We start from the raw sequence: 7313 nt of genomic DNA on the forward strand, positions 1-7313 counted from the left end.
TGACAATTCTATAGCTATTGTTACTACTGTTTAGCTTTGTCCCTTGGGAAAAACCCACAGTTCAGGGATTGAGAGCACATGAGCTCTTATCAGAATGTCCCAGATCAACCACTGCTATTTCTTGTGTGTGACTAGGAAAGTCTCTGGCGATAGCAGTGAGAGCCATGAATGGTGCACTCCTTATTCCTTCAATGTTTAGAAGTAGCCCAGGTGATACATAACTGACGCTTTGGGAAAATTACAAAGAACATTAGTAAAACTGTCTTTTGCTTTATCCAGTCCTCCTTGGTTACATCTATCACAGTCACAAATTGACTTCTGTGGACCTCATACTTAAGAGATCCGTAGAGGGGGCATGCATAAGCGCACTAATGTGCCTATCGTCCCTGTCATTGTATTTTTATATTATTCCATTTTTATAGCTTGTATTTGCAACTTTACTTCAAACAATAATTTAAACTTATTTCAAATTTTTATCAACCTATTTAATAATAGCAATAACAAAAAGCTTACGCAATGGTCAGTTTTTGCTTGTTTATGTACTTATTTAACCACTTTATCCGACAGTAGCGAGACAGTCCCTGTCTTTTATGATCAAGAATATATGATTTGCAAAGTGGGGTGGCAAAAAGAAAGGGGAAAGTGACCTCAGGGACTAAATCTTGAAGTTACATATTTTTTTTTTAATCAAATGGGATCAATGTAGATGAGATGATCTGATAAAAGGCCACCTTCTTTGATGAAAGACCAGGATAGAAAATATAGATATCTTAGCAAGGCAAATTGTCAGAGGTCATTCTCCTATATAAAAAAGTATAGGCGCAGGGGCCATGCTAATCTTCTCTGTATCGTTCCAATTTTAGTATATGTGCTGCCGAAGCGAGCTAAAACTAAAACTAAAATGAACCAACCAATAACCTACAATAATAAAACCTTGAGTTAAACTTTGTAGAGAATAGTGAATCAATGAATTGGTTTTCCAATCCCTCCTTGATGCCCTATATGACACTGGATGTCAAATTTAATGTGTTAGGATATGGTGCTTGCCTAACAGGTTGGCCAGGCAATATACAAGCCAATATGATGAATATGTATTCTATGACTTTAAGAGTCATTGTAATGCTGAGTCATTGTATCCTGATTGGATAAACTCTGTAGTAACTGTATTTAAGGAGAGCTTGAATGTAGTCAGTGTGGACATGCCACCATCGTGACCTGTTACCATCGTGACCTGTTACCAGTATGACCTGCTACTATTTATTATCTGCTGATGTTTTGTAATTTCTACTTGATCTGTTACATGGTCTAATGTGATCATGGTTTATTTATTCTGTTTTTAAGAACTATTTATATTGTTCCTGTTTGATCCTTTTACTGCAAACCGGTAAGAAGAACTTTTGTATCTCTGGACTGATTATGATTGGCTAAGACTTGGATTGATTAAAGACTATGAGATTGTTTTTCACTATAAAGTAAAATACTTTGATAAACCAAAAAAAAAAAAAAAAGTATAGGCAGCAATAAAGTTCTTTCGAAAAGCTTATTATTTAAGGTTATACTTCCCATCAAAGTAGAGATACCTAACTGGTAAAAACATGATTACGATTTATTGAGCAACCACTACTTTCTTCAAATGCTAAAAACCTATTAGAGACCCTTCAGTGGTGTAATTACACTACTGCTATGTATATAGCTCTATGTATATAGAGCCTTGGTGGCCTAGCAGACTAAAGTGCTGTTAAGTAGCACCAGCTGCCTGCAATTACTGCAAGTTCAACTCTCACCAGGCTCAAGGTTGACTCAGCCTTCCATCCTTTCAAGGTAGGTAAAATGAGGACCCGGTTTGTGGGGGCAATAAGCTGACTTTGTATAAAAAAGAACACCGCTTGGGGAGGGGGGGGCGAAAGCCCTACTAAGCAGGTATATACAAAAGTATGAAGGCTATTGCTTAATGTATTGTAAGCCGCCCTGAATCTTCGGAGAAGGGCGGCATATAAATTGAACCGATAAAATAAATAAAACAATAAATAAATATAAATGTATAAAAATAAAAGAATTGTGCCCAGTCACATCAATCTGGTGGCAAAACAGATGGGAAGGGACAACTTATCATAGCCAACTTGCTGCAGCCAACTCTCCACAGTCAACTCTCCACAGGACAGCTTGCTGTGGGACAATTTAACAATTCTAATTATTTAAAATAAATTAAAAAATATTTTAATTTTTGCCATTTACATTTCATTCTGTCCCTCCTTTTGCATCCTTTCTTTAATGATTCTATTCCACTATTTATTTGATATTAGTGTAACTCTTGTCCTGCAGCGAGTTGTCCTATGATGAGTTGGCTGTAATGAATTGTCCCGCAGCAAGTTGGCCACAGCAAGTTGACCATGGCGAGTTGGCCATGATGAGTTGGCTGCAGTGAACGGTCATAGACCCGAACAGATTTATTTATTTATTTATTTATTTATTTATTTATTTATTTATTCATTTATTTATTTATTTATTTATTTGAATTTTTATACCGCCCTTCTCCCGAAGGACTCAGGGCGGTGTACAGCCAGAATAAGAACACACAAATAGAAAATTTAAAAGCAATTTAAAATATATATTAAACAATATGGCCCATAACTAATTAAAAAACCCATTCTTAAAAAATGACGATTCAAAGTTGAGGAGATGGAATCATGCCAGCCTGGCTTGTTGGAACAAAAGAGTCTTGAGGGCACAGCGGAAGGTGCGTAGGTCCGGGATCCTCTGAATCTCCAGGGGCAATTCATTCCAGAGGGCAGATGCCTCCACAGAGAAGGCTTTCCCCCTGGGGGTCTCCAGTCGACATTGCCTGACCGACGGCACCCGGAGGAGACCCTCTCTGTGGAAGCGTACTGGCCAGTGGGAGGTTATTGGTAGCAGAAGGCGGTCTCGTAGGTATCCAGGTCCTAAGCCATGGAGCGCTTTAAAGATGTTAACCAACACCTTGAATCACATCCGGAAGACCACCAGAAGCCAGTGCAGCTCACGCAGGATAGGTGTTACATGGGAGCGCCACGTAACCCCCACCAAGCACATTAGATGCTGGTAATGTAAAGGAATGTCACACTATATGGAGGCTAATATAAAGGACTGTCACACTGTATGCCTCCTTCTCAAGGAAACTGATGAAACTCACTTTTTTTATATCTGCATCTATAGTCTTTAAGAGTCTTCTTCTTTGTTGGAAGAAAGTCTTTTTGTAACTTCCTATTTTTGAAGTAAGTCTGCATAGACACCATCCAGTTGGAACAAGCATGCAAGAGAGATCATTTAACTAAAGAATAGTTAAGAACTACACACCTCAGAGTGAACCTGAACCTAAAACTACTTGTAAATGCAATGCCTTCAAGCAAGGAGTTGGCTATATAAATTGGATAATAAGTAAATAAATATAATTTTAGTGAGAAACCACATAGTGAAAACACAGGAAGGAAATATCAATGAAAGAGAAAATAGCAGTCATTAGAGAAATAGCATTCAGTGGAGAGATACCCTTTAAAATGATGAACAGAGCTGAGAGAATAGCAGTGAAAACAAAACAAACATTTCCAAAGCATAAAAGTAATGAATGGGAAATAACCATCATCAGGGAAATAACTGAATGCTAAGAAGAGTTTTGAGCAATAGGTGGGAGAAGCAAAAACATCATCAATAACAACAACTATCACTGAGGGCTAGCAATGAGACTGGATATACAAGAAGAGAAGAGGAGAGCAGGATTTTGTTCATGGGCTTTGGGCAACCACAATTCCCAGAATCCTTCAGCATTGGCCATGATTTGTGGGACTGCCAATTGTTATAATTTTGGTTCTTCACCTCTGCTGCAGGTATACCATTCCCAATGATCACTTCATATCAGTGGAACTTTCTTGTCTGAATGTGTGATCAAACACTGAATGTGAGCACTCCCAAGAAGTGGATATTTTCAATTTTCAGAAGCATTGTTTCTTGTTAAAAAGCCCTGGTGGTACAGTGGTTAGAATGCAGTATTGCAGGCTAACTCTGCCCACAGCCTGGAGTTCAATCCTGACAGGGCTCAAGGTTGACTCAGCCTTCCATCCTTCCTAGGTTAGTAAGAGGATCCAAATTGTTGGGAGTAATATGCTGACATCAGTGGTGGGATTCAATTTTTTTTACTACTGGTTCTGTGGGCATGGCTTGGTAGGCATAGCATGGCATGGTGGGCGTGGCAGGGAAAGGGTATTATAAAATCTCCATTCCCTCTCCACTGAAGGGGAAGGTTACTGCAAAATCCCCATTTCCTCCCAATCAGCTGGGACTTGGGAGGCAGAAAATAGATGGGGGCGGGGCCAGTCAGAGGTGGTATTTACCGGTTCTCCGAACTACTCAAAATTTCCGCTACCGGTTCTCCAGAACTGGTCAGAACCTGCTGAATACAACCTCTGGCTGACATTGTAAACTGCTCAGAGTAAACTACTATGGAGTGGTATATAAATCTAAATCAGGAGTGAAATGCTACCGGTTCGGACCGGTTCAGTCGAACCTGTAGTGATGGTGGTGGGTGGTTCGGAGAACCGGTAGTGACGGCGGCACAAGGCTCTGCCCACCCATCTGGTTGTCATTTCCTAACCTTTTTTTACCCTCTGTGCATGCACAGAAGGGTTTGCGCATGCGCAGAGGGTCTGCATGCACACATGATGCATGTGTGAGGCGCGTGCACTTCCAAACCGGTAGGGAAGGTAAGTAGATTTCACCCCTGGTCTAAATGCTACTGCCATTGCTATTAAATATTAGCTAATATTATTTTGAGAACATCGTGAGTGTCATGATCGACCATTGTTAATATTTGGATGAAGAACATAGGAACTCCCAAGGCTAGGAAATCTCAGACCTGTAGGCTGGACTGGAAAATAAAAATGATTGTTGATGAAGGCAATGGCCAATGACTTCCATATTGTTCCCTAGAGTGCACCATGGAGTCATCAGGAATCATGTTCAACTCAGTGGAGACTATTCTTTTACGTTAAAGAATAAAGGATCCCAGGAAGCTACTGGTGGCCCTGGTGGCCCTGACAATACACGCCTGTTGTAAAATAATGAAGTCCTTTTTAAATAGTTCATAGGGTTTTTTCTCTCTATAGCTCCAAATCCTGTGCAATGTTCTAAAAAGAATGGTGACTTTAGCAGATTCTAGTATATTGGATTATAGTTAATTAAATTTTGTCATGCCATTTGATTTAAGTGAGAAGTTAATTAACAATAAATTATTCTAGGCATAATAGAACTTCCCCCTATCCTTCCAAACCACAATTTTTACCCATTTAAGATCATTTTGATCTGAGGTATTCTTCAGATTACCTGCAGGCCCAAATTTTGAACACTAAAATTCAATGACTGGTTTTGGACTCCTAAAGAAGGCGAGGACAGCCTTTTATAATATTGGAAGACCGTTAGACTCCTAGTCCTTCTCTTTATTAGATTAGCTATACCTAGTTCCTGCAATGGTGTTGTCTCACATGAGTGATCTTGATTGAGTTTCCCATATTTGGATACTGAAAGCAGAAATCATTTGTTGAAATAACAGATGTGACATTTACTTCATAACTCTTCCATATCTGGAGCCATTCATCAACAGCAGTACAGAAGATGTAAACAGAAACCATTTCCAAAGAGCAGCCACTAATATTAATCTGCTCAATGACAGTTATGTCCTAGAAGGCGATATTCCATATTATCCACCTCAGTTTTTAAAGTGTAAAACACTATTTAGAAGAAGGAAAAAATAAACCTCAACGGGACTATTCCTCTATTTTAATGAGGCTTAGCTAACAAAAGACCCAGAAAATTTGGAAGATGAACTTCAGTGAACTTCCAGTTTTGGTTTTATAGGCTTAATAACATTGGCTGGCCATGCCCCCGAACCGGTCCCTGGCCTGGTCGCCGCTCGTTTACCCCGCCCACCTCATAAGAGGCTTTTTAAAAAAAAACTTTTAAAAGTATTTTTTCTACAATTTCTTCGACCGAAAAAATGCTTTTAAAAGTAAAAAAAAAAGTCTCTGATGATCGCGCGGCTCAGCTGGGATTGTCAGAGGCTTTTAAAAGCATTTTTTCTACAATCTCTTTGGCCAAAGAGTTTGTAGAAAAAAAAATGCCTTTAAAAGCCTCTGACGATCCCAGCTGAGTTGCCTGATCGTCAGAGGCTTTTAAAAGCATTTTTTTCTGCAACTTTCTGCAAGGTTGTAGAAAAAATGCTTTTAAAAGTAAAAAAAAAAAAGTTGGCCATGCCCACCCAGTCACATTACCCCCACCACCACCAAGCCACACCACAAAATAAGCCAGGCCCACAGAACCGGTAGTAAAAATTTTTAGAACCCACCCCTGATTTACAATATGCTGCACAAACTAGAATAATCCCAGAAGTCTCTGACAGTGACTTTCTGAACTCTCCCAATAAATGAGGACAGAAAGGAGCATATACAGTAGGGGAGAAAAAGTCATTGCAGTGAAGGATATCAACTATAACAAAGCCCTTATATTGTAGTTCTAATCTGGTTCACTCCCCATACATTCCCGGGATTAACTTTGATTGAATTCAATAGGAGTTTTTCCTAATAAGCCGATTAGATAATAGTGACTCACTCAAGCCCTTCCTTACCTGGTGCTCTCCAGATGTATGGTGCTCACAACTGCCATAATCCTGAGTATTAAAGGAATTACTGTGCAATACTTCTTCCTTACTAGTATCTAACTCTTCCCACTTATTACTAAAACCATGTTATTTGTATCTTTCAATTATATTGTTTTTATTTGTTTCCTAATATGATTTGATAGCTTATTAGTAACCCTGACTATCACTAAGTGTTGTATCTTTTTATTCTTGATGAAAGTATTTTATCCTTCTTACGTACATACTGAGAGCATATACACCTAAGACAAATTCCTTGTGTGTCCAATCACACTTGGCCAATAAAGAATTCTATTCTATTCTGGAAAACACCAGTTTAAGGGCCACCCCAGCATTTCATCCATGTGACAATTCTGGTGCTGCTTGATGTAGGTTAGGATGGCTTTTATTAGAGAAGACAAAGTTTATCTAGCTGCAAAAGGGCAGTCTTCATGATAGTAAATTTAAGGGGAAAAATATATAGTGATTGCCTTTAAAACACTTGAATATAGAGCATTATCAGGAAAAAAAATAATCAAACAGAAACCCTGGAGTGATTTGTGCCTTGGCTATTCCATCTTAACTCTTATAAAATGTTAGTTTTAAAGAAGAGTCTGTCTTGTTTAAAAAAAAAAACATTTACTTGCACAAAAAG

The 7313-nt window shown here is 38.8% G+C and overlaps 1 pseudogene; it reads right to left on the reverse strand.

Annotated features, from left to right (window-relative positions):
- Nucleotides 1-819: 819 nt before the first annotated feature.
- Nucleotides 820-887, reverse strand: LOC117676949 (U6 spliceosomal RNA; annotated as a pseudogene).
- Between the last annotated feature and the right edge of the window lie 6426 nt (nt 888-7313).

Source organism: Pantherophis guttatus, chromosome 1 (genome assembly GCF_059756535.1).
Source record: "Pantherophis guttatus breed Tessera chromosome 1, ASM5975653v1, whole genome shotgun sequence".
Taxonomy (NCBI): domain Eukaryota; kingdom Metazoa; phylum Chordata; class Lepidosauria; order Squamata; family Colubridae; genus Pantherophis; species Pantherophis guttatus.